General features: G+C 39.4%; 1 protein-coding gene across 7 annotated transcripts in view; it reads left to right on the top strand.

The window, feature by feature from the left end:
* The window catches only part of ARHGAP28 (Rho GTPase activating protein 28), a 226,245-nt gene that overhangs the window by 67,531 nt on the left and 131,052 nt on the right, over window positions 1-27,662 (top strand). Inside the window, exon 1 of one of the 7 annotated variants that reach the window (XM_047827010.1) lies at window positions 17,536-17,654. The exons of the other annotated variants lie outside the window; for them this stretch is intronic. The gene's annotated coding sequence lies outside the window, so the exon portion shown is untranslated. Of the gene's footprint in view, window positions 1-17,535; window positions 17,655-27,662 lie in introns of those variants that run through there. 7 annotated transcript variants of the gene reach the window in all.

Raw genomic sequence — 27,662 nt, 5'->3', positions numbered from 1 at the left:
ATATACACAGGTAAGTGTCTTGCCCTCCAGCTCATAATCTCAAAGAGAGACAAGTATGTAAATAAGTCATTTAGAATACAGGTGTTAATGGTACCCAACAGTAAATGTTTAACTCTGAATAGTGAGAGAAACTGGTAAGATAGCTTGGAGATTTAGTAAGATTTTGGTAGGGTTTTGAAGGATAAATGAGATTTGGAATTTTAAAAAGAAACAGAAAAAAGAAAACCTGAGCATTAACTTTTAAATTCAGTGTTTATGGAGGATTGTTTATATAGCATATCAAATATAATAAATGTTTAGACTAACCTACCATACTTATCTGTACTGCAACGTATGTGACACAAGACAGGCATTTTTAGGTCTATTGTATTTATAAAGAATCTGCAAAAAAGCATAGTTTATTAATATCATCTGTATTGTCTTAGTCTTTTTATATCCAGATCAATAAAACAATAATTTAGGAAGAAGTAAGATTTTAAAAGATTTCCCCGGGGGTGGGAGTGGGTAACATCTCTGCATTTTTGTGTACCTGTTATTTTAGTGAATTTTGGTAGGACCTCGTCAGGGCACAGGGGATTTTGTGTTCTTCCCCTTAGGACTTTCCGATTAGAAAGGCATGACAGAGGGGGGCGCCTGGGAGCTCAGTTGGTTGAGTGGCCCACTTCAACTCAGGTCACAATCTCTCAGTTTGTGGGTTCAAGCCCGCATCGGACTCTGTGCTGACAGCTCAGAGTCTGGAGCCTGCTTCGGATTCTGTGACTCCCTCCCTCTGTACAGCTCCCCTACTTGCACTGTCTCTCTCTTTCTCTCAAAAAATGAATACACATTAAAAAAAAAAAAAAAAGCCATGACAGAGGATCTTACTTTTGCTGACTGAAAAAAAAAAAAAAAGACATTTAGCTTAGGTGAAATGCAGAGTTTCAGACAAAGAGAAAGCTTAACAGTGTCTACTTACCATGTGTGCTAGTGGAAAACAAAACACTTATCTTTTCATTTCCCACAAAACAGGTAACTTCCTTTGCTTTCCATGAATATAGATGTAATACAGGAATTGAAATACCAGTTTAACTTACATACAAAGTAGCTTTCTAGAAAAGGAGCATTTATATTTTACTAGCATCTCATCACCATCTTTACCCAAAGATCAGTCTTTTTGTTATTTTCCCAGCATGCATCACAATGCAGTTCTATATTCAGACTCACACAGAATTGAAATAAAGATCTTTAGTAAATTAATGGCCTGTATTCATTCACCACTCAACAAATATTTCTTGTCAGGCCCTCTTCTCAGTACTGAAGGTATAGTAGTATACACGACAAAATAGGTGATAATTTTCTGCTCTCATGAAGCTCACGTTCTAGGGGCAGAAAATACGTGAAATAAACAAGTTACGTTTCAGTATGTAGTGTGTTGTGATACATGAACATAGTGGGGGGGAAATAAAGGAGGGACAAAGGAAAGGGGTGCCAGGAGACCTGGATGATGAGGGGTTGTTGCAATTTAAAATGAGGTGGGAGGGAGAGATTTACCAAGGAAAAGAATTTGAATTTAGATCTGAAGAAGACCTAATCTGCTGGAGGGAGCAGCAAGTGCAAAGGCCCTAGGGTGCCTTTTTTTTTTCCCTCCAGGAAATAGCAAGAAGGCCAGTTTTACTGGAGTGGAGAGAATAAGGCAGCATATAGCAAGAGATGATGTGAGAGAGGTAATGGCAGGTCAGATGAGATTGGGCCATTTTAAGAACTTTTATGTATAATCCTTTGGTCTAGATATTCATCTATTTACCAAACTATATTGAACATCTATTTTGTTATCAGGGATTATATGAAGCAGTGGGGATGCAATAGGTTTGTAATACTTGACTTCAGATGTGATACTTGCTTGCAAGTAGTTTATGTTAACAGCAGAGAATTTCCTTAATAACACATGTATTGAGCATTTATGTGCCAGGCATTACCTGAAAGACTTATGTATATTAACTCCTTTAGTATTCAAAGCATTCCTACAATATAGGTACTGTTACCTATGGCTGGGGAAACTAAAGCACACCAAAGTCAAGTGGCTTGCCAGGTTTACATGGCTAGTCATCAGCAGTACTAGGTTTCAAACCCAAGGAGTCTCACCCCAGAGTTCAGCCCTTGACCGTGATGTAAAATCTAGTCTTCCAAAAGAAGCAGACCACCTCTTACGGAGATGCCCATCTGAGGCAGGAGAGCCATGGCAGTGTGGGTGTGGTGCCAGCTTTGGAGTCTGACCTATCTGAGGGGGTACTCTGACTTCCCCTTAGATTTACATAGGCAATTCACATAACCCTTTTACCCTCAGGTTCTCTATTCCTTACAAACAAGGAGAATAACATAACGCTATAAATGTACTTTATGGGTAGATTGTCAAAATTTAATTAGAGAAATGGGAACCTGTAGCATGGTGTTTGGCCCAATCTGGGAACTCAGTAAATATTTGTGTTCTCCCCTTTGCGTTTCCATAAGTCAAATAACATCATCCAGTGATTACATGTTCCTTGCAGGTCTTCTCTTCAAAGAGAACACCCGAGCAAGTGTGATTGTTCTTGTCATATGGGTGGGTTTACAGAACGAGGTTGTGTAGATAGATGTAGCATCGTTTTCTCATTCTAAGATACGGGGATTGTTAAGTTTTGTGTTTAGAGCTGAATTGGTGTCTTTCCGGAAACCAGGCATCTGTGCCTGACACAGCTCTACCCTTGCTTACCTGTCAATGTAACACCTTCTCACAGGCTCTTACTGTGCTGCTTGCAGATGCACTGGTAGGCTTGGGAGTGTGCTACTGTATTATTAGAGAGGGTTTTCATCCCGGCAAGTTGACCTGCTGGCCAAGAAGCTCACAGAGCCATGTTACTGTTTCCTCATGCTATATTTTTCCTGATTCGGCATATTATACCTATAGAAACACTCCCCCCCCCCCCAGAAAAATCATTTCCAGGAGTAGAAAACTTGTAGAAATATAAATTCCTGCCATGTGAAAGCAGGGGTAGTAAACTGGCACAGAGGGAGATTACTCATCAGTTTGTACAGCAGCAGAGGTTAGCTGTCTATTCCTGTACCTCGAACATCATCGGAAGCCTAGCTGTGTAATTCTGGGAAAATTACTTAACTTTTCTGTGCCTCATACGACATCAGAAGCCTAGCTGTGCAATCTTGGGCCAATTACTTAACCTCTTTGTGCCTCTTACAGAGTCAGAAGCCTTGCTATACAATTCCTCCTCTGTAAAATGATGTTAGTAATAGTATAATCTCATAGGGTAGTACCAAGGATGAGATTAGTTAGTATATGTGAAGCGCTTAGAATGCTAATTGGCACCTAGCAAACATCGAAAATCTTTTACTATTGCTATCATTATTTTAAGTCCAGCATGGCATCTTGATTGTACATGTCTCCCTATGAAAGTCTAGACTAGAAAGTTTGGCTTCCTAATAGAAGAAACATCAACACTTGAGAAAAATAAAAGTAGTTTCATTTATTAATGGCCACTAATGATCAAAACTAAAGACATAATCTAGTAGGTACGGCATATAACTCACATAACTTGTAAATGGAAAATTGTGCTTAAATTTGTGGTTCTTCCCTTGTTGAATATATATCGATATTATAGTGTATATGTTATAAAATATAAACAATAAAGGCTTTGCTCATAGGCTGCATTGTTTGTTTCTTGTAGAAGAATTACTAAAGTCTATTGTTTACAACCGAAGCCTACCTAAGAGCTGTGGAAAATGGGCAATAAAATCAAGCTTTAGTGGAAGTACAACATAAAAGCAACAATCATCCTGTGACTTAATGCCCTCACTGCGTAGTTGAGTTAATAGTCATTGGCACATAACTGCTAATAGTCAAAGCTGGCTGTTCACAGCTTACTGTAAACAAGAACTATTTGCTGTCCTGGGTTTAGAGCACATTTCCTCTGACAATCATTTTGCTTCTTTTGTTCTCAGTATTCATTTGGGACCATTTGTGTTGTCAAGGAAGCTCTAGTTTCACTTCCAGACTTTTATTCCAAAGAGATGAGTTGGTATCTTTGATATGTATTAAAACCCATTTTAAAGCTTGCTTGTAATTAAGGGTATTAGCTAATTAATAATTTTGCACTGATTATGCAGGTACTATTACTTTAGTAATATACATTCACCTTTCATTTCCCTCTCCTGCTGTACCTGTTACTGTGAGGTGTCTTTTGGGTTTTTTACCCTTACTGGCAGGACTGAATTGAAGATAAAAATCTGTCAGCATTTGCCAGCTGAAAAAGCTGAAGTTATGACACTGGCGAGGCTGGTTTTCTTTTGCTCATGAATAAATCACTGCCATATGGAGAGTGCAATAAAATCATGAGTCAGTATTCAAAATGTTACTGTTAATAGAAGGACCATTGCAAGACAGAAAAGACGGAAGCAGTAAGTTTTGAGCAATAGCTAGTATTTCCTTTGATCTCTTTGTCTCAGAGATTAAACTTGAAGTTTGTCTAGAAATGGCACTAGAATTATTCTTTTATTTCAGCAAAAACAGTTAAAATTGGGTTGTTCAACCAAAATTGTACCAATTTCATCTTACAGTGAGGTCTTGTTTAATTAATTATAATATGGTAACTTGGCTGCCTCTCTCTGGCTCCTCCCACCCTTCTGATCCTCCTTAATTCTACTCATCTTTTCTTACTTTCATGTCGCTTACTATCTTCTTAACTACTACGTAACTTACTTATTTCTTGTCTTTATCATTTTTATCTGCATTACTAGAGTTAAACTCTCTGAGGGTGAAGGTCTTTTCCTGTTCACTAATGAATGTCAAGAATCATGTCTGAGAATCATGCCTGGCATATAGTGAAGTACTCAGTAAATATTTGTTTGATGAATGAAAATTATGCCTAAGTCTTCTCTTTGCATAAAGTCATTTTTACTGCATGTTAAAAGGAACTGTGTTATATACTACACTGTATATTGGAAGACTCATGGGAATTATTTTCATTAATTATTTCATTAATTATTAATTAATGAATTAATTAATTTCATTAATTATTTCATCAATTATTTTCATTATTTTCATTAAGATTTCCATGCTTCTCATAGTGTACTTGTACAAAAAAAATCTTGAGGAGGCAATAATAAAATTCTACTTAAAGTTATCTTTAATGGCTTCCCATTGTTTATGGATAAGGAGTGAAACCCTTCCCGTGCCGGAAGGTTCACATCTCCTGGCCATATCCACCTTTCCAGCTCCATCTGTGCTCGTGCCATTTCTTCAAGCTGCTCGGATGCCCCACGCTCCCCACTGCCGCATTTGTCCTGCCTGTACTGTTCTCCTGGCCATCAACCTCACCACCCTGTGCACTAGTTGGATCCTACTCATGTGGCCAATTCCAGCTCAGGCAGCTTTTCCTCAGGGAAACCTTCATTTGCAATGACGTTTATCACCCTTTTTTAATTGCAGCCGTATGATTGGTCTCCCTTTCAGAGAGCAGTCTTTTTTTTTTTTTTTTTTTTTTGAGAGCAGTCTTGAAAAGGGCTGAGAATGTCTGTCTTTGCTGCTCATTGTATCTCTTGTCTTCACCACAGGGCCTGGTACCTGGTAGATTCTTAAGGACATTTGTTGAATGAAGGAATGGTTTCTTCTACGTCAGCACTAGACCAATCTGAATGAAGCATGCGTTTGTTAGCTGAGATTCTACTTAGGCCCGAGGATGAATTTACTCTCCATTTCCTTCTCCTTAGCCTCTCTCTCTCTCTCTCCCTCCCTGCCATCCCTGCCCCCACTGTGTAAAGCTGACTGAAAAATTGCCTTAATCAGTTATACTGCCATTATTACTACTTAATAGAACTAGAACAAGAAAATGTGGAAATCAGATAAGTCGGTATTTCTGAAGAAAGGCACTTTATAAATAAAAGGCTTATGTTGTTTTGTGTTTATGGCTCGTATGTAGCCTAATTGGACAAGACAAGTACCCTTGATACTAAGATAGAAACCTCTGTGATAGAGCAATTACCTACAAAGATGAAGTCCATTGCTAAACTGCTACAATCTGGCATTGTTGCCACTACGGGAAGATTTCTCATTTGCAAAAGACAAATGTTGATGTATAAAAAATAGTCGGAATGGTGACTGGCTTTACCTCGATGTTCAATAGGATCAATAACATTGGTTTCTGTCAGCATTTTTCTTCTTAAAATACCCATCGTGTAGCAATCTAAATGGGCATTTATGGATTTAATCCATTTTGTTTTACTATTTGTTGGAAGTTCTATGAAATGAACTGCATGGTGTGTGTGTATTGAGGAGTGGTTAATGGGGAGTCACTTAGCTAAGAGTGATTCTAACTGTTGGCCGAGATCTGAATCTCACCATGACTGTATATTTTCTGCTTTTTGAGTGTGTAGAAACTTACCTGAGAGTGTGGGGGATAAAGGTAAACAGGAAGTTAAGCTGTTCTTAGAAAGTAAAATTCTGCATTAGTTTACATAAACAAGATATAAATAAGCCCACTATGAATTTTTTTTTTTAAACAGGAGAAAAATCTAATTTCATTCATATCGGGAGTCCACACAGACACGAAGTTCCCACTGTGAATGTTTTAGAATGAACAGAGTGATGTTTGACCATTTCAGTAAATCTTTAAGTGAAAAAGAAAAATTTAGTGAAACTAGTGAAACTTGAAAAGTTTATTTGTGATATGAGGATAAGAAGTGTAAGTTGTAAGATAGCCATCTGCCTGTGAAAAACATTTTTATATTAGCAAATTTGGGTATTCAGGTAGATCTCCAGAATATACCTGAAGAAGAGTCTACTATATAATCTACTATCTTAATCACCCATTGCTTTAGCAACTGAAAAGGAAAACAAGTAAAGCTAATACTGATTCTTAGTCATAAAGTGAGTTTGACTCCGTGCAATAGCAATGTTTACATCTGTGCTAAGGGAAAATTGAAAGTAACTTCAAGACTTCCACCATATACACAGATAGGATAAAGCACCATTAATCTTTGCCATCAGATTGTTCCTAATCACCACAGGAATAGCTCGAGACAATAAACTGTGTCTTAATAGAGAGGACTGAGCGCTGAGTTCACAAGAGGATGTCTCCTTTCCCTGCTATAATCAAGGGGTTCCTAGCCAGGGACTAAGCTGGCCTTGGCGTTTTGCAGTAGCCTGTTCATCTTCAGAAGCTTCAAGGCTCTACCTTCTGAGGTTGCAGTGTGCTCTCTGACCAACTGGGTATGAACGATATACTAGCCCACTGAACAAGCTGAGACCCTTAGATCCTGTTTCCAAACCTGCCTTGGAATTCAAATCAATCATAACTTCTTGTAAGGTCACTCTGCATGCTTTGTCATTAGTTTTTCTATATTATCAACAAGGGTATTTAAGATGTCACTTTAATAGAATCGCTATGCCTAATCAATTCAAGTCTGCAAGCAATTATTTGACTAACTACATGTTATAGCCCAACCTAGTTGCTAAAAAATGGTAGCATTAGAGATTGTATTGGGGTGCCTGGGTGGCTCGCTTTGTTAAACGTTCACCTTCAGCTCAGATCATGATCTCACGATCTGTGAGTTTGAGCCCTGTGTCAGGCTCTATGATGATAGTTCAGAGCCTGGAGCCTGCTTCAGACTCTGTCTGTTTCTCTCTCTCTCTCTCTCTCTCTCTCTCTCTCTCTGCCCCTCCCCCACTCACACTCTGTCACTGTCTCTCTCTCTCTCAAAAATAAATAAACATTAAAAAAATAAAAAGAGGGGCGCCTGGGTGGCTCAGTCGGTTGCGCGTCCGACTTCGGCTCAGGTCACGATCTCGCGGTCCGTGAGTTCGAGCCCCGCGTCGGGCTCTGGGCTGATGGCTCAGAGCCTGGAGCCTGCTTCTGATTCTGTGTCTCCCTCTCTCTCTCTGACCCTCCTCCGTTCATGCTCTGTCTCTGTCTCAAAAATAAATAAACGTTAAAAAAAATTTTAAAAAAATAAATAAATAAATAAAAAATTAAAAAAATAAAAAGAAATTGTAGGCACTGTAGGGCACCTGGATGGCTCAGTTGGTTAGGCATCTGACTCGATTTCGGCTTAGGTTATAATCTCATGTTGGGAGATTGAGCCCACTTCTAGCCCTGAGCTGGGTGTGGAGCCTGCTTAAGATTCTCTCTCTCAGTCTCCCTCTCCTTCTGCCCCTCCCCTGCTCTCTCTCCCTCTCTCTCTCTCAAAAAAAAAAAAAAAAAAAAAAAAATTGCGGGCACTTACTGTGTACCAGCCATTTTATTGCATCATTTTAGCCAGTGTAACAATGTATTTAACCAGGAGGGTCTGTTCTATTGAGTTTAAATCAAACGGCCAGTGTAAATGTAAGTCTTTATCTCCAACAGAAGACTTACAGTGACATAAGAAAAAATATGGCGCGCCTGGGTGGCTTAGTCCGTTGAGCGTCCGACTTTGGCTCAGGTCACGATCTCACGATCCGTGAGTTCGAGCCCCGCGTCAGGCTCTGTGCTGACAGCTCAGAGCCTGGAGCCTGTTTCGGATTCTGTGTCTCCCTCTCTCTCTGACCCTCCCCCGTTCATGCTCTGTCTCTCTCTGTCTCAAACATAAATAAACGTTAAAAAATTTTTTTTAGAAAAAATATGACCCAACGGTAGTACTGCTGTAGACATTAGCAGTCAGATACGAGATGTCATCAGCTAGTACTAGATTTGTTTTCTCCTGTTTTGTGGAGGATTTCAGTGTTTGTGTTTGTGAACAGTGTTGGTCTGTTGGTTTTAGATTTTGTCATGTCTTTGTATGGGTTTCCTATCAGGAGAATTCTGATTTCTTACAGTGGATTGAGAGGAGTTCCCTGTACCTCCCATTTCCTGTGCAGGTTTGGTATTTTTTCATTTTTAAATGATTTTGTGAGGCCGTCTAGGCCTGGAGCTCTCTGTGGCAGGGTTCTAAATTATGAATTCAGTTTCTTTAACAAATATGGGTAGGTTCCATTTCTTCTGCTGTCAGTTTTAGTAATTTATATCTTTTAGGGAATTTGTCCATTTTATGTAAGCTGTTGAATTTCTTGGCATATGATTGTTTATAATATTCCATTATTTTTCATTTGCTATCTGTAGGATTTTTAGGATAATCCTCTTATTTCCTCCACAATTCTGGTAATTTATGTCTTCTTTCCTTTTTTATTGATGAAATTCCTACAAATTTATCTGTTTCATTCCTCTCTTCCAAAACCCAGGTTTTAAAAAACGTATTTTCTCTATTTTTTTTACCTGTTTACTCTTTGTTTCTGTAATTTACATTCTTAATTATTTCTTTGATTTATTTGGGGCTTAACTTTTTCTTCTTTTACTAGGTTCCTAAGATGGAAGCTTAGATCATGGATTATTGACTTCTCTTATTTGTTTGTTTGTTTGTTTGTTTGTTTGTTTGTTTAGAGAGAATGAATCCCAAGTAGGCTCCACACTGTCAGTGCAGAGCCCCACATGGGGCTTGATCTCATGAACCATGAGATCATGACCTGAGCTGACATCAAGAATTAGACATCTAACCGACTGAGCCACCCAGGCATCCCTAACTTCTCATATTTTTAATATAAGAAGTTAATGCTATATTACCTCTAAGGACTGCATTAGCAGCATCCCACAAATATTGAATTGTGTAGTTTTGTGTGATGATGCTGTAGTTTTTGTATTATTCAGTTAGTTTTTTTTTTTTTTCCCTTAGTATTTCTCCTTTGATCTTTGGGTTATTTAAACACATATTGTTTAATTCCCAATATTTGGGGCTTTTCTAGATCTCTTTTTCCAATTTCTAAATAAATTCCATTATGGTCAGAGAGCATACTTTATGAGTTAAGTCCTTTAAAATTTATTGAGATCGGTTTTATGGACAAGCATATGGTTTATCTTGGTAATGTGCACTGTGAGTTTTAAAAGAATGTGTATTCCACCCTTTGGGGTGAGAGTATTCAATAAATATCCATTAAGTTAATTTGGTTGATGCTGTTGTTTAACATTTCTATATTTTCCCCAATTTTCTGGTTACTTGTCGTTACTGAGAGAGAGGTATTGCCATCTCTAGCTGTAACTGGGGTTTGTCCGTTTCTCCTTTCAGTTCTGAGAGTTTTGACTTCAAATATTTTGAATTGTGATTTATTGTATCCATATTTAAGGGTAGGTTGTTGGGTTCTCTTTATAAAATAAGCTTTTTCTCATGAAGAAATAATGCTCTTTGTCCTCAGTCATATCCCTTGTTTCAAAGTTGTGCCTGCCATAGAGTTGTGCTATTCAGACATCCTTTCCAAAAAGTAGTGTACTTAGCCCATGACTTTAGCTGCCATACTTTTGGGATCTGCCACATATTTCTGCTGTAGCTATGCTCTCCCCAGGACACTCCCCATTCGTGATGGAGCACAACAGGGTACTAGAGTTGGGCCATTTTTGACCAATGCCAGCTCTTCTACTGAGCTGTATCTGCTGGGGACTGCCCATCAGCCTGGCTGAGACTTTCTCCCACTCGCACTGCAGCCTGAGGCCCTCCCGACCCAAATCTTCTTTCCCCTTCTCTCCTTTCACCGGTGTCAGATCAGCAATCATATCTGAAGATCTTTCCCTGTCCAGTCCTGCTCTTTCTCACCTTTGTCTTTCACAAATGGTTTCCCCAAATAAGTCTCCTGAACCTCCGATTTAGTCTTGACATCTGCTTCCCTGGGACCCAAACTACCACAGAAGTCTGCTTTGTCTGAATTAATATGGCCGCCCAAGCTTCCTTAGGCTTAATATTTGCATGGTAAACTTAGTCCATCATTTTACTCTGTGTGTTTATAATTAGTGTGTTTCTTGTAGGCAGCATATGTGGTTGGGTTTAATCTACTATCTTTAAAAAAAATTTTTTTTTAATGTTTATTTATTTTGAGAGAGAGACACGCACACAGAGTGTGAGCAGGGGAGGGACAGAGAGAGGGAGACACAGAATCCGAAGCAGGCTCCAGGTGAGCGGTCCGCACAGAGCCTGATGCGGGGCTCGAACTCACGAATCGCAAGATCATGACCTGAGCCAAAGTCGGACGTTTAACTGACTGAGCCACCCAGGTACCCTGGGTTTAATCTGTTACCTTGCTATATGTTTTCTATTTATCCCATGTGTTCTCTTTCCTGGCCTTTTTTGGGATTATTTGTGTATATTTTTTATATTCCATTTATCTCCATTCTTATAGCTGTTTGTTCATTATTTTTAGTGGTTACTCCAGAGTTTACAGTATTCCACTTTAGCTTTTCACTTTTCACCTTCAAATAATATATCATTCATGTGGTACATAAGAACTTTATGATTTTATGCTTTCATTTTCTCCTTCCTGTCCTTCATAATATTACTGTCATGCATTTTATTAAGTACTTATGTCAAAAACCTTATAATACATTGTTATTATTTTTTGTTTTGAACAATTATATTTTAAAGAAATATAATAAGGAATGCTTTTATTTTACATATGCTCACATATTTACAAATTTCCACACTTTTAATTCTTTTGTGTAGTTCCAAGTTTCCATCTGGTATTATTTTCTTTCATGAAAAACTTGCTCTAACATTTCTTGTAGTGCAGATCTGCTGGCCATGAATTCTTTGTACTTTTGTTTATCTAAGATAGTATTTATGAAGTCTTCGTTTTTGAACGATTTTTCACTGGATATAGAATTTTAGGATGACCTTTTCATTTTTCTTTCAGCACTTTAAAGATGTCATCCAACTGCTCTTTGCTTGTATTGTTTTAATGAGAAGTTGGCAGTCATTCTTATTGTTGCTCTTCTGTTCATCACGTCTGTTTTTTCCACTCTGCTGCTTTTGATGTTTTCCCTTTATCTTTGTTTTGTATTATCTTTGTTGGGGTTCACTGAATTTTTTGGATTTCTGGTTTGTAGTTTTCATTGAATTTGGAAAAATTGCAGCCATTATTTCTCTATCTCATTTTTATCCTGGGACTCCCCCCCCACCCCAGCCCCCGCCATCCTAGGACTCAAGTAACATATGTGTTAGACCACTTGGCGTCATCCTGCACATCACTGAGGCTCTGTTCATTTTTTGCAGCCCTTTTTCCCCTCTGTGTGTTGAAGTTTGACTATTTTCTGTATTGTCTTCAAATGTGCTGGTCTTTTCTGAAGTTAATCAATGTCCTGATAATTGCATCTAGTATACTATCATTTCAAATCATTTTTCATTTCTGTTGTTATATGTTGAGCATATTTATAATTGTCTTGTGTGTCAATTCCTCACCTCTGTCCTTTTGAGTCTGTTTCTATGTCTCATTTTCCTGCTTCTTTATATGTATAGTTTTGTTTTGTTTTTTTACTGAATACTAGATCTGTGTTTTGTTTGTCTGCAGTAGCCTTTACTGTATGTTGGATTTAGCCCTACAACTCAACTGATACTTTAAAGTTTCATACTACTAAGATACTTCTGGGGTTAGGACCTGAATGCCCAGGCACTGAACGTAGACTTTCTAGTCTGACTATTAAAAACTCATGTGGGGGTGCCTGAGGGGCTCAGTCGGTTCAGCGTCCGACTTTGGCTCAGGTCATGATCTCACGGTTCGTGGGTTCGAGCCCCACATCAGGCTCTGTGCTGACAGCTTGGAGCCTGGAGCCTGCTTCTGATTCTGTGTCTCCCTCTCTCTCTGCCCCTCCCCTGCTCATGCTGTCTCTCTCTGTCTCTCAAAAATAAATAAATGTATGGGGTGCCTGGGTGGCGCAGTCGGTTAAGCGTCCGGCTTCAGCCAGGTCACGATCTCGCGGTCCGTGAGTTCGAGCCCCACGTCGGGCTCTGGGCTGATGGCCCGGAGCCTGGAGCCTGTTTCCGATTCTGTGTCTCCCTCTCTCTCTGCCCCTCGCCCGTTCACGCTCTGTCTCTCTCTGTCCCAAAAATAAATAAACGTTGAAAAAAAAAATTAAAAAAAAAAATAAATAAATGTAAAAAAAAAAAATTAAAAACTCATGTGTCTCCTTGCTCTTTGCAAACTCTGTGAATCCTTTAACTTAAAGATCCTCACTTGGTTTTTGTCCAGCATTGTGAAGTTAACCCTGTTTATATGTGACTTACCATTTAGCAACAAACTCAGGGAGACCCATATATGGATTTCTTGAGCCTTTGTCTGCATAGCTCCTTCCTGTCTTATACTTGTCCTAGAAAATTCCATCTGCCTTAGCCTCTGTGAACTCTGTTCTGTGTCCCCTTAATTCAGACCCCAGTATTCCTGGGTTTTCTGTCACTGCCCTACCAGTCTGGAATGTGCATCCAGGATGGAAGCTGCGGTAACTACAGAGTTCACCTCAGTTGTTCCCTTTCTCTCAGGATCACATCTTGTACTTTCTTCTAACATTTATAAGCAGTTTTTCACATATTTTATCCAGTTTTCTAATTGTATGGCAGGAAGGCTACTGCAGTCCCAGTTAATCCATCATGGTGAGAACCAGAAACTTCAGTTTTTATGAATATTCTGGATGTTTTCTTTTACATAAGGTAGCCTTTGAGAACATTCTGTTGTTGAACAAGAAGCGATTTTTTTGCAGAGACTCCAAGGCCATTTACTGTGCCTTGGGTTGGCACAGGCTAAGATTGGACACAGCACTGTGGTTGGGCATTTCAGAAAGAAGGGGGTAAGGCAACTGGGAGATAAAGGGTGGCAGTGGGCCCTTTTCTTTCCAGGTACCCTTGCCCCAATCATAAATCAAGGGCAACCTGTACATTCAAACTATTCCAAGAGAGGAGTGTCCTGGCTGAAAAATTCTGTATCTCTTATTTATGGATGGAACTTCCTTTCTCTATTGAATGTTCGTGGCAATTTAAGTATTTACTTTTTTATATATATAATTTTTTTAATGTTTGTTTATTTTTGAGAGAGTGAGAGAGAGACAGAGTTACAACCAGGGGAGGGGCAGAGAGAGAGGGAGACACAGAATCCGAGCAGGCTCCAGGCTCCGAGCTGTCAGCACAGAGCCTGACGCGGGGCTCAAACCCACGAGCTGTGAGATCATTACCTGAGCCAAAGTCAGACGCTTAACTGACTGAGCCACCCAGGCACCCAAATTTAAGTATTTCTTTTAATCTTTTTTTCAGCATCAGTGCTCTTTGAGGACTTCTGAAAGCCAGGTGCTCTGTTAGGGATTTGTACTAAATCATTTATTTTTATAAAATGTCTCAGGAGGCAGGCACTAATATGACCTCTGTTTTATCCATGAGTAAAGCAAAGTGTAAAAGGATTAACTTTGCCCAAGCTCACGCAGTGTGCAAGTGGCAAAGCCAGTTGAACCTATGTCCTTCCTTCGTGCCCTGCACTCTTGATATTGAGGTATACGTTCCCCCTTAGTACACACTACCTTTGTACCATAGCTACTTCTATACCTGTCTTACCAGTTCATGAGTTGATTGAGAATAGGAACCCTGTGCTTACACATCTTAGGTCTTCAGTGTTTAGCAGAACCCCTGCCTAGAGCAAGTTGAAAGGGAGAAAAGGAGGGGCAAATATCATCTTTATCTCTCACTTTGGAAAAGAAATAGTCTGATAATTAACTTGCTGTTGAAATACTTCCTTGTCAATAAGACTGATCTTTTGATGTAACTTTTTTTACTTTCTTCGTCATTAATCATAGGCGCTAGAGTCAGCTCACAGGAAATCAGCTGTCCTATAAAACAACAGATGGCAAAAAGGAAAAATTCATGATTCTTCTGTTGTGCAGTGTATATGCCTACTTAATGGCAGACTTTGGGATAATGTGTTCCATGATGTTTTCTCCTTTTAGTCATACCTATAAATTATCTTCCCTTAGAAGATTTGTTTTATGTTTTATAGCATAAGTGTTTATTAAAATAAGATACATGGTAGTCTCAAATAATAATATTAATAACATAGCAAAACCTTCCAGTCAGTAACTTGAAGTTATCTTTTTATTTGCTAGTCTAATACACAGTGATATCTTGATTAAGTCTGCCAGGAACCAGGGCAATAAAGCTGTTCTACAGGAAATGGCTGACGGTACATCAGCATCCCCAGGGGAGGGTGTCTGGGCTTCCAGGTGGGTCTCCCAAAGGTTCTTCTTACATTAGATGGCTGTTGGATGGCAGTTTCCACAATTTGTTCTCCTCCCACAGGGTCAAATGTACATGTTCCAGGAGGCATTTAAGCCACATCTGATAACCCTTGTAGTTGAACTTACAAGCTCCCTGTAGACTGGTATTTGTCAGGCTAGAGGCTACATGTAAGGTGAGAAAGTCTTGCTGCTGGAAACTGTCAAAAATCTATTTCAGAACTTCTTTAGAATCTGTAATTACTCAATTAAAAAGGCCTTTACCCCCAGGGAAGTTGCGTGCGAGGTGAAGGAGGGTATATGTGGAAAACAACGCGTCACAATGTCTGAAACTTTGAGCTCAGAAAAACGGAGTATCGGAACCTGTTAAAGGCAGGAAATTCTGTTTTTATTTGACCACCACGCTCTGTTCTTCAGGGATTCTTTCTCGTTGGCCAAAAGCTATACAACTTTCAGGTTCAGTGATTATGAAATGCTTCCTCATATTGCGGAACCAAAATGACTTCATTCAGAGTGAGAAACTTTAAATCTTTATTTTCCATTTTTAACACTTGCAAAAAGATCTGTATAAGCTCTTGTTCTGTCTATAAAGTCAAGAGAGCCAAGAGAGAGGGCAGGGAGGAGAGAAAAAGGGTGCGGAGGGTCCTATTTCCCAAGCAACGCAAGAGAACTCCTTAGAAGTAAGAGGGAATTATGTTTCACATGATCTTTTAAGATGCAGAATCTTTCCTCTCTTGGTAATTTTATAAGATGGACAAGTATCCACTAGAGTTGCTGTCTTCTTCATGCATGGTAGATTAATGGGCAGCCATCAAAGAATTGATTTTTAGTCTCTCTTAGCCTGAACTGGCCTGAACTGGCCTGAACTGGATTCAGGCAATGATGTGAAGGCTCAAAACTAAATCTCTTGTTTCAGATCCCTGAGACTATCCTGTCTCCCAGCATGTTATGTTATATTAAACATTAGCAGTTGGATCGTAAGACCCACAAGAGACCACACATTTGTATCCTTATTGTCTGGGTAATGCTTTTAAAAAAATCAATGAGTCCTTATCACATCCCACCGCCACCGCTGGAGGACGTGAAGGGCACCAGAGGAAAGGAGTTTACATTTTTAACAGAAACAGGCCTGAGGAAGGATTTTAGGTATATTCTAAATTAAGCTAAACTCTTTGTCAGTGAATTAATTCATACTGATTTTGTACCTCATATCCATGTTGTAAAAAATCTGTACATTAACCATCTTCATATATTTGAACAGGGTGATCTAACAAAACATAGAGTTGTATTTATGTCAACTGTTGTTAAGGGCTCCAACTTGTCTTAAAATTCTATAGCATTGCATTTTTCCTGGGATGTTTTTCTAGAGAAAAAAATTGTGGTTCATTCATTAATTCAGTAAGTATTCGTTATAGGCTTACTGTGTGTAGAGCATTGTGGTTTATTTTGTCTGAAATTATGCATTTATCTCTTCATTTATTTAAAAACAAGTACTTATTGCAGGTTAATAAATGTTAAGTGCTATTCTTGGTCCTGGGAATCATTATTAAGTATTCATTACCAATGGGGAAGTCAGACAGTACACAAGTAAACAAATGTATACATAATATAATTTTGGAGAGAGGAGAGATGTATTAGGTCATTGCATTCAGCTACTAATGTCTGATACTATGTAATAGCAGCTGGGAAATTGGATGCCATGATGCAGTGACAGCATGATCTTGACTTTTATATAAGGCAAAATATGGGGTCTTTTACAGTTATGAGGTTCTCAGAGTAGACACATAAAGTGCTTGTTATTAGTCCCATTTATTCAGACAAAAAAAAGTGAGGCTTTGAGAAGAGAGATTGGATGAATTTCATATGGAAGGCCCAGGAAGATTGGATGAATTTCTTTACTTAAAGCTAGCAAATTGCAAAGGTTTTCTGAATCAAGCCTTTGCCTTCTGACCCTAAGTTGCATGGTTTTTTGTCTGCATTACTACTTGATACATGTTGGAATAATTATCTACAAATTCTTTTGTTTCTACATTTCAGGTTTAAAATCTTTCCGGAGTCAAGACTCACCAAATCACTCTAGATACAGTGTGTTTGCTTTTGACTTTGGAAGTACTTGTAATAAAGCCTCCTATCTGCTTAGCTGGGAAAAGAAGGAAAGGGGGAGAGACTGTGTCCAAAAATTGCCCTCACACACTCCACGGGTTTTCATAAATCTCAGGCTTCTTGAGGCTGATTACACTTTGCAGTCTTCCTTAGGAAATGGGTGAAAATTGGAGCTGGGACACAAACAGGAAGGCTGGGAGGCAGATCTGTCCTGCAGGCACTATTTCTTTAAATAGTTACCGTGCAGTGGGAATTAGTTTACCACTTAGACAAGAAACTCCAATACCCTTTGTTTCTTGGCGGCTGAGCTGGAGGCAGCTAGTGCTGTCCTGTCCCGGAGGGGAAGGCAGTGCTCAGAGGGTGTGTGGTGGTGGATGTGGGTTGGAGGATGGCCTCCCCACCTCTGGGCCATGAGGACACACGGTCGCACAGATGTTCTATGCTTCTCCCTTAAGAATATCATCCGTGAGACTTTTAAGCTCCTAAAAGGTAAGGTACAGAGCACTTCCTAGATCAGTAACTTGGGCTGCAGGCTGCTTTCCACAGACTGATTCTTTTAAGAAGGGAGAGAAGAGGGTAGGTAAATGGTTGCTGTAGCTTTTTTAAAATCCATTTCAAGTGAATGTATAAGTGGGGCTTATGGTTTTATTAGTGGGTTATAGGTACATAATGTTAAGCAATTGTAAACTGGTTTTTTATCCTTTCAAAGAAGATTTTTGTTACAGTGTGGATGTAAGTTTCTAAAGCTCAACTGTAGGAGAGCACATAAGTACTGTTACTAATTTGGGAAGACTAGTTAAAATGGAATCTTAATAGATGCATAAAAATTAATGTCTTAGAGATCTTTTGATTCTCCTGCTTCTGAGCAGGAGTTTTTAAACTCCAATCCAGTCTTTCCTGATAATCATCTACTTTTGGAAACATCTCCTGAGGTAGCCTCCATTACCCAAGCAAGTGCTTCCACTCTTTAGTGGAATTCATGTATTTCTTTGGTCAGGCTGCTGAGTCTCTCCTCTTGTTTTCCACATTGGGAGAAGGCGCGCCAAGCAGAAGCAGCTGTGTTTGTGGCCCTGGTCCTAGAGAAGCCAGGTGGGTGGAGTGCCCGTTATGTACGTGCCCTGCATAAAAGTACTGTGCCTGCGACTTCTGTGTGCCACATTTGTCCATGTCTTCTCATCTTTTCCCGGCCTCCGCATACTCCTCCCTCATGCACCTTCTCGGAGAAATCAGTACCTGTGTTAGAGCGTACCCTCAAAGCCATCCATTAGTCTGATTCACGGCAAGCAGAAGGTCTATTTCAAGAAACACAAATGCATGCTCTTCCCAGAAAGGATTCCACAGTGTCTATTAACCTACTTCCATGTTTAATTTTTAGAGCATTATTATCCACAGAGCCCCTCTGGCAGTGACTCCTTATTCGTTCGTTCTTTCTTTCTTCCTTTCTTCCTTTCTTCCTCCCTTGTTTTTGTCCTTTGCGTTGTCTTTCAGAGGAAGGGGAGGTATTAGGAAGGGTGGTTTTGTTGTTTATTTGAATTTCATTTCCTTCAAATTAGAATCATTTGCTTCAGACTGTTCTAGGTTCTTTTTAGTTAAGTAGCATCATCTTTTGTTTTGCCACTGTGTTTATAGTTTCTTTATTGTTTTAAAATTGTTTTACTAGTGTATTTTGTAATCAGAGGTAAATTCTACTTTAGCCCTATTGAACTGTCTTTTTAGATTGGAGTGTGGTAAGAAAGTCCATTTAGATGAAATACTGCTTTTCTTGTATAGTAGGTGTGTAGAGGGGTAAGGGCTTTTTTTTTCCTTTTCGTTTTACCTTTAGATTTCAGAGTGTGGTAAGCAAAACCAAGGTCCCTCATAGGGGATATGTTTTCCAGCATAATGTCCAGGATGTGGCGGTAGCTTGATGTGCTCGTTTGTTTGTGAAAATAATTGTATACTTCCCTGCTTTGATGATTATTACTAAATAAGGGAGTTTTTCTTTTACTTTAAGTCTTGTAAGTAGTAAGGGATTTGCATTATATCTGGAAATTGTTGTTAAATTTGACATTCTATAATTTTGTTTTGATAGCCCCTAGAGTTCTGCATGTAGTAGCTGCCCCCTGACCCACCCCCGTGGTACATGTCCTATCTGTTATGAATTTTGTAAGGCCCTTGTTAAACTATAAACTATAGTTTATAAACTATAAACTAAGGGACCAATTGAATAGTAACCATGCCAATCAAAGGCAAGTTTAACAAGATAAGGCTTGTATTTAACTTTCAAAATATAAAAAAGGACTTTATTTTTATGATCCTAAAGCTGAAGGAAGAAGAATCAGATGGAAAACAGAACAATGTTTAGCTTACCTAAGCAAGCAGAATCTTTAAACATAAGGAGCTCTGAAGAAAATGGGCATAATAATGTGAGGCTTTTTAGCCAAGGTTCCGGCAGAAATTGTAGAAAAGTAAAACCACTTACGAGATGAGCTACGAGGAAATCAGTACCCCTCTGCATTAAGTAGAATGACAAAGTGAAGTAACAGATTTACTGGAAGGCCTCCTACTGACCTGAGTTGAGCCCAGTGCAGGAATGTGTTTCAAAGCCCGTTTAAAACCCCAGAGGTGGTATTTTGAATCCATCTTGCTGACGTAAACGCAGACCCTGCCTGGAAATTTTCCAAAAGCAGAGTGTGAAGGCAACTCAGTCAAGATGTGCAATATCATTATAGTAAAGACATGGGGAAGCGATTCACCACCATCTTGGGAGACAGAGTGTAACAGCCCTTCAGCTATTCTGAAGGTGTAGTGTGACCTCGTGATAAGACCATTCACTGAAAGAAGATTGCACCGCGAACAATCGACACCCCAAGTGCTTATCTAAACAGAAGGAAGGGGGGGGATTGAGAAAAACGGAATGGTTTCTTAGTGATAGCGAAGGCTGTAGATTATTTCAGGGGATGACAACTATTGAGAGCAGTGTTTGGACAACGTCAGTGCAGATGAGATGGCCATTCATTGCCAGGGGACTTTAGTGATGAATAAATGATAGGTTTACAAAGCTCAGGGACCAAGCAAACTCTGCCCCCTGTAAGTGAGCAGAGTAAACAGGTCTTGTCTCTGTTAGCTAGAAAGATTAGTGTACTTAATACTCTGTATGTTAAAGTATTTAATTAAATGAACATGAAGATGTAAACTTTTAAAATTTCTCATGTGAATATACATAGTAGTAAAATTGGGGCCTTATATCAAGGGACATTTCCTACCCAGATGCACGGCACTCACTCTGGTGGAGACTTCGCAAGAATCCAACCAGGTGCTTTACAAAAATCACTATTTTGGACATGAAAGGTCCATTATTCTGTTTAAAACGATAGAAAAGACATAATATTTCAGTTATTTGTGTACTAGAGCAGTACATAACTGTCTGAAACTTCTGGACTAAGTTCTTCCTGTTCCATGGCTTACAGAGCTCATCCCACATAATGCCTCCATGAACTTCAGAAGGAGAGCTGGAGATGTGGAGGCAGTAAGCCCACGGCAGCCCAAGCCTGCTGCGTGCTGGTGTAGGGCGTCCACGGGAACTACGTGACTGCTCAACACTGAGTGCTTCGTAGCAGTAGAATTAAAATGGACGCTCACAGACCGTTCACCTACTTGAAAAGATTCTTTTTAAATAATAGCATATTATATAGTAATTGTCTTACATTCTTTGCCAACCTCGAATTATACAGTAGGTACGAATCTTCTCGTATGTTTTAATTATAAAGCATGACAAGGTTTATCACTTTATCCATCCCTGGCTTCAGCTGCTCTCCCTCCCCCACTGCCTTATCCCTAAACAAAACACCCCAAAGCTTAGTCTCTTTTCAAATTAGGGAAGTCTGTGGATATCCCTCACGACTGAGAGGTTGCAATCCCTGCAAAACTGCTTTCTAATGTATAAAATAGAAGAAATGAGAAGCCAGTATTAGATAAGCCCATTTTGAGCTTTTTCAAGAAGTGTCATTTCCAAAGTCTCAGAAATGTCTGAGCTATCAAAACATTCGACACTAGCGACCTATAGATTTTGGTGGTAATGGTAGGAGTAGAATCACAGAGTGGTTGCAGGCGTTTTATGAATACTGTTTCCTTTATATTCACAAGAAACTTCACGCAGAAATGGGTATTCACAGTTGACAGGTAAGGGGACTGAGGCAAAATGAGGCCAAGTGTCTTGCCCACATTTCATACAGCTGATGAGTGTCAGGACAAGAACGTGAACCAAAATCTGTTTGAGTCTGAAGCCTGGGCATTTTTTCCCCGCATGATGCTGAGTGAATGACAAAATTTGTTACTGTGTTTTCCACTCCAGAGATAATAGGAAAACTCTTTGAGGTGTTGGTGGAAGTCACTGCAGGACTAGGAACAATCCAGGGAGGCCATTTCTCCTATTAAAGGGGCCCCCATATTCTCTGTTCTCTGACCGTTCTGGTTTGTGTGTGTGTGTGTGTGTGTGTGTGTGTGTGTGTGTGTGTGTTAATTTTAGAGAGAGACTGTGTGGGAGTGGGAGAGAGGGGCAGAGGGAAAAAGAAGAGGGGAGAGAGAGAGCAAGCTAGCTTCATGCTCAGCATGGAGCCTGATGCGGGGCTTGTTCTCAAGACTGTGGGATCACGACCTGAGCTGAAATCAAGAGTTGGACGCCTAACTGACTGAGCCACCCAGGCGCTCTTGTTCTTTGACCATATTTACTTCCTTTTCTGACCTGTTCTCTTGAGGGAGAAGGTAGTATCTATTCTTCTTCCATGGTGTTATATATATACATTTTGGTGCTTCTGTGCACACGCATGCATGCATGTGTGTGTGGAGGGGATACTGTTGGAAGAAAAGAAGGGAAAGGATCACATTACCCTCTATGAACTGTACACATTTGAGAAGGAATGTGTTGCAGAGAATTATTGTATGTTCTTAAGCCCTAAGTGGACTCACTGAGCATTTTCAGTAACCTGTTTACAATTCAGTTTACTGCAGATTTGGTTTTTTGGCAGTTACTTGACCACTTTGGATTGTAAACAAATTCATCTGTCAAAGTCCAGCTCACATTCCACACCTTCTTTCTCCCTTCTTCCCATGTTACCACTCCCCTCTCTCTGACCTCTTCTCCAAATTCCCGAAGAGTAGGTTCGCAGTTTCTGTCTTTTAGTGTTTATATACTCCCATGTTCAGTAAGGTGAGCTTTTTTTTTTTTTTTCTTAATTTCTTTTAACATTTGTTTAGTTTTGAGAGACAGGGACAGAGATCGCATGAGCGAGGAAGGGGTAGAGAGAGAGGGAGACACAGAATCTGAAGCAGCCTCCAGGCTCTGAGGTGTCAGCACAGAGCCCAACGTGGGGCTCGAACTCATGAGCCATGAGATCACGATCTGAGCTGAAGTTGGATGCTTAATTGACTGAGCCACCCAGACGCCCCAAGGTGAACTTTCTTTTGAAAAGCATTATCTTGTCTTTGGCTAGCCTGTAGATGCCCATTGGACACTGATTGTTTCCTTTATGTAACTCAGTAACATCCCTCCTGTGTAGCTAATGTAGAACTGGCCTTTAGTATTAATGATTAATTGGTTATATTATCCTCTCATTGGTTCTATTTTTGTATTGTGAGTCTAAACAGATTGTTCTTCCCAAGACAGTTCTTGAAATATTTGGAGATCGTGATCATGCTTCTAAATTTCTCCAGTACTTTGAACATTTTTACGTATGGTACAGCTTCTTGACTGTCTGTCTTCATCAATCCTGCTCTGAATTCAGTCTCGACTGTCAACCTCTACCCTTTGAATGATGCCCAGAGCTGAATTCCAGTTCTGCTGTGTTTAGGATAATCATCTCCCCTTTCTGTGTGATACACTTCTATACTTCTATGCTGCTTACCTTCCACTTAGTCTTTTTGGCATCCTTATAGAGCTTTTAGCTTGTACTGACCTTGAATTTGGCCACAATCTCTTCATCTTTTTCATATGAACTGTACTCTTGCCAGGAAGCAGTCATCCTAAACATGTACAGCTGAAGTTTCTAAACTTCATCTTCATTCCTATTAAGCTTTATCCTGTTAGTTTCAGTCCAGTAGGCCTCCCAGTGAAGAGTTCTTGATTTTTGGATTATTATCCAAAATAGTCTATTAGACAAAGTAAGGAAAATGATCTTCTGAGAAAAAAAATTCCTAAGCTTTCAAAAAAAATCTAATTAATCTTCCCAAAGAATGTCTCTACTCCTGTTACCTTGTTGAGAGAACTTTGCATAGGCCGGTAGTTAAAACCCCATCGTGTCCTCCTGTGAAAACTGAAGAGTTGTTACAGCTATGCTTTCTATTGCATCACCAGCCAAATCAGATTCCTTGTCCATCCCACCCCATTGCCTGCACCTGCCTAGCTGTGTGACTTTGTTCACCAGAATGCACATTGTTCCTATTCCATCTCAACCAGTCAGCATCCTGCACATCCTTCTCCCTGAGGTCCTTCCTGAACTTTAATAGGGAGTAATTTCTCCTTCTTTTCGGTTCCCAAAGCTTGGCCTAAAACTCTTAACACGTACTGAATTCTACTTTAGGAGTGCAATATGTATGATATGGTGAGTGAGAGCAGAGGCTCTGGGAATGGATAGGCTGTGTGTAAATCTGGGTTGTACCCTTTATTAATGTTATATCATGGACTTGTGAATTTTTCTTTTAAACCTCACTTGTCATATCTGTAAAATGGAGGTAGTAGTGCCTACCTTATAGGGTTATTGTGAAGATCGAACCAGTGAGTATGTGTAAAGTATTTAGAATGGTGCCTGGTACATAGTAATTGCTTATGATGGTCAGCCATATCTATGGTACTCAATAAATTGAATTTTGCTGATGAAGTTCAGAATAACTTATGGACACAAGTTGTGTTTTTTTTAAATTTTTTTTTATGTTTATTTTTAAGAAAGAGAGACAGAGCATGAGTTGGGGAGGAGCAGAGAGAGATGGAGACACAGAATCTGAAGCAGGCTCCGGGCTCCGAGCTGTCAGCACGAAGCCTGATGTGGGGCTTGAACTCACAAACTGTGGGATGGTGACCTGAGCCAAAGTCGGATGCTTGACCGACTGAGTCACCCAGGCGCCCCTGGATACAAGTTTTTGAATCCTCAAAACATGTCTGTCAGAGAAAACGTTTGTAAATTTATGGAGACAGAATATTAGAGAGGAACATTTCTCTAAGGAAGCATTGTGAGATGATCTCCAACTAGTGGCCAGACTCACAGCCTTTTTCTTTTGCAGTCAAATACTAGTCAACATTTTTATAAGCACTGTGCACATTTACTTGTATCAAGTGCAGATAACCTGGAGAAATATGGTCTTCCTGTTATGAACTGTGTTTCTCAACATTGCAATTATAAAATGGTTAATTGCTCAAAGCTTAATTTTAATTTGTGTGCCCATGGGTTTATGCTGATTTGCATTTTGCTTAGTACGGCATGACAAAAGGCATTGTAAAGCATTTTTCCCCCTTTTATGAAGTATAATCTTTATTCCCTTGAAAAAAACATCCTGGTTAAGCAACATCAGAAACTCATGCATTTAGCTGTTGGTATTTATCATGAGGATTAGCAATCTGTAGCCTGATAACTCACTCTGACCTCAGTACTTATTGAAGGTCTACCAAGAATCCTGTGTTGGGTGAGGTTATGTTAGGATGTTAAGAAGTAGAAGGTGAAATTTCTGTACTTAGGTATATTTGGAGATACAGCACAGTAATGAAGGTAATATAATATGGGCATATTATAGTTATGTACTCAGTGAATTACTAAGTCAGTGGCATAGAAAACTGGGTAGTATAAGAGCCTCAGCAGGATGTTTCTTAATTGCTACAAAACTATTTCAATTCTCTTTCCAAACTGTCTCTTCAAGAACCTCTAGAAACTAACGAATATAAGCCTTGAGGACAACAATTAACTAATAATAATATACTTGTACAAAGTGTTTCTTCTTTGAAAATTTGCTCTTAGATATATCTGATGAGGAGGAAGTATTATAATAGGTAACAGATTATCTTAATTAGTTCTGATGATAACCTTATGTTATTATCCCATTTTTTTGAGACAAGGGAAGGTCAGGTCTCAGAGTGATCACATAAGTTACTTGTGGTAAATCTGTGATTCAGTTCACATCAGTCAGTCCAACTGAAAAGCCCTCTTTCTTAACCATTATACTCTCTTGTCATTGATTCCTGTTTACCAGCCTACTTAAAGGATCCCTTATTAGATTATTATGGATGAATTGTAGCAATTGTGATTGGAGTAGGGTAAGATGAGTTAGAAAAGGTAAGCTAAGGCAGGTTGTAAAGATACTTTTATACCAGCTAATGAGTTTGGAACAGTTTGGAACAGTTAACAAAAGAATGGCATTATATAATTGTTGTTTAAGCAACCTTTGCAGATTTATGTAAAGGATATTAAAATGGCAGAGCAAGATATTGGGAGACAAGTTAGGTGTGCAGTAGCTGACATATCATAAATTTGTATACTAGATATACAACTAAATAAAAAAAAAAAAAAGATGTTTTGAGAGATGTGTCTCTCAGATTTGGCCCAATTTATGGACCTGTCCAGTATGGTGGGCAAAGATGGGGGAGGTGTGAAAAATGTCAGAGTTGTAGTGATGTGGTTCCTGAGGCTGGGGAAAAGGAGGGGCTGATTTTGGACATGATGAGTTTCAGGTAAAGGAGAACATATGAAGATGATTTGACATCCTGAAGAATCTGAGCTCAAGAGTGATCTGTCCAAAGAGTAGAGAATCCTCAGCCAGTAAGTGAAGCCACAACAATGGATATGGTCATGGGGAGGGGCTCAGGTACTGCAAGTGAAGAGATGTCGGAAGAGGATGAGGGACAAAACCCGATATTGAAGGTTTGACCCTCCTTAGTGGTGTTTTAATCTGATGGCTACACTGTGGACTCTTTGATTGGAGTAGATGTTTCCCAATCTTTTGTCAACATGACTATAAGCTGTTCTTTATGTTGGCTTTCTTGGACAGGGGCTAAGCTATTAGCTGTTGATTTTTACTAGTATCACTCGCAGAGGATTGATCAACTCTGAACTTGGGAAATAGTTTTCTCTCTGTAAATTGACTAAAGAGTGGTATAGTCTGGAGATATGTATAACTCACTCATAAATCAGTCATTAGATGTCCCAGCTTTACTTTAGGATATTTTTTTTCATGAAGTTTGCATATTACATTTCTAGTTTTAAAATAAATTAGTGCAGTGATATAATCCACATGAAATGTCCAACAATCCCTTAATGAACTCCAAGTTTCTTGTGAAACGTCTTGGAAACCTGACTGGTAGCTTCCTAGGCCCTAGAACTATATGAGTGCTTTGATTCTATTGTGGTTTGCTCTTTTGGTAGTGAGGAGGAACTTCCCTGAAAACTGGCCATGTTGCCTATTCATAGACCGCTATTAGTGACCACCGCAAGAGAGGTAACAATAGTGCAGGTAGCCTGGGGGAAATACCTGAGGCACAGGGCAAAGAGTTTTGGTTCTGGAGTCCTATTGCCTGAGTTTGAATCCTACATCTTACATCTGACTGACATCTTAGTCTTACCAGCTATGGGTCCTCAGATGAGTGACAAACTCTCCTTAAGCCTTTATTTTTTTATCTGTAAAAAGAAATTTTAATAGTACTGGTAATATTTTTCATAGAATTGTTGAGGATGTTCAGTAGGTATTTTACCGAATGTTGGGTAATTGCTGAGTATTATTGCACATCGACTAGGGTTACTTTCTTTTTTTTTAAATTTTTTAACATTTACTTATTTTTGAGAAAAAAAGAGCATGCGTGCACGTGAGAGGGCCAGAAAGAGGGAGACAGAGAATCTGACTGAAACAGGCTCTGCTCAATGAGCGCAGAGCCCAACACAGGGCTCAAACTGATAAACGTGAGATCATCTCCTGAGCCAAAAGCAAGAGTAGGCCACTTAATCAACTGAGCCACCTAGGTGCCCTGACTAGGATTACTTTCTCTGTTTTATTCTGTTTTAAATACCTTTGTGAGTGTTGCATTCTCTGGAAATGTTTTTAATCAGACTTTCCTGAATGTAATACAGTTCTTAACTATATGGTCCTGTGAATAATAGATTCTCTGATATTAGGGGATATGGCCCTATCACAGAAGTTCCTTCTAATGCATCTGGAAGACTACTTTTTTAGGATATCCCTCCTTTCCTTGTACAGAATCACTACTTCACATCTGTAAGCAGATGGCTGGCCTAACTCCGCAACTTAAGCAGGAGTCAGAACATCTGAATCCATCTGTTGAAATTATGGTGTGTTCATTTCCTTTCTCTCCAGCCCAGGTCTCAAAGAATGCTTGCCTGAGTTTTATAATAGAGGTTTTTCATTTAATGTTCTTGCCATACAATCATGCAGACATAAGAGCCCAGGCCTTTTTGTAGGCCATCATAAATATCAAATTTAGTTTGGGCCCAGACACTATTGAAGGGTGCATTGTGTACTGTGTAT

Source organism: Prionailurus viverrinus, chromosome D3, assembly GCF_022837055.1.
Source record: "Prionailurus viverrinus isolate Anna chromosome D3, UM_Priviv_1.0, whole genome shotgun sequence".
Classification (NCBI taxonomy): domain Eukaryota; kingdom Metazoa; phylum Chordata; class Mammalia; order Carnivora; family Felidae; genus Prionailurus; species Prionailurus viverrinus.
The sequence above is the reverse complement of the archived record's forward strand: the minus strand, read 5'-3'. Positions and strand labels throughout refer to the sequence as shown.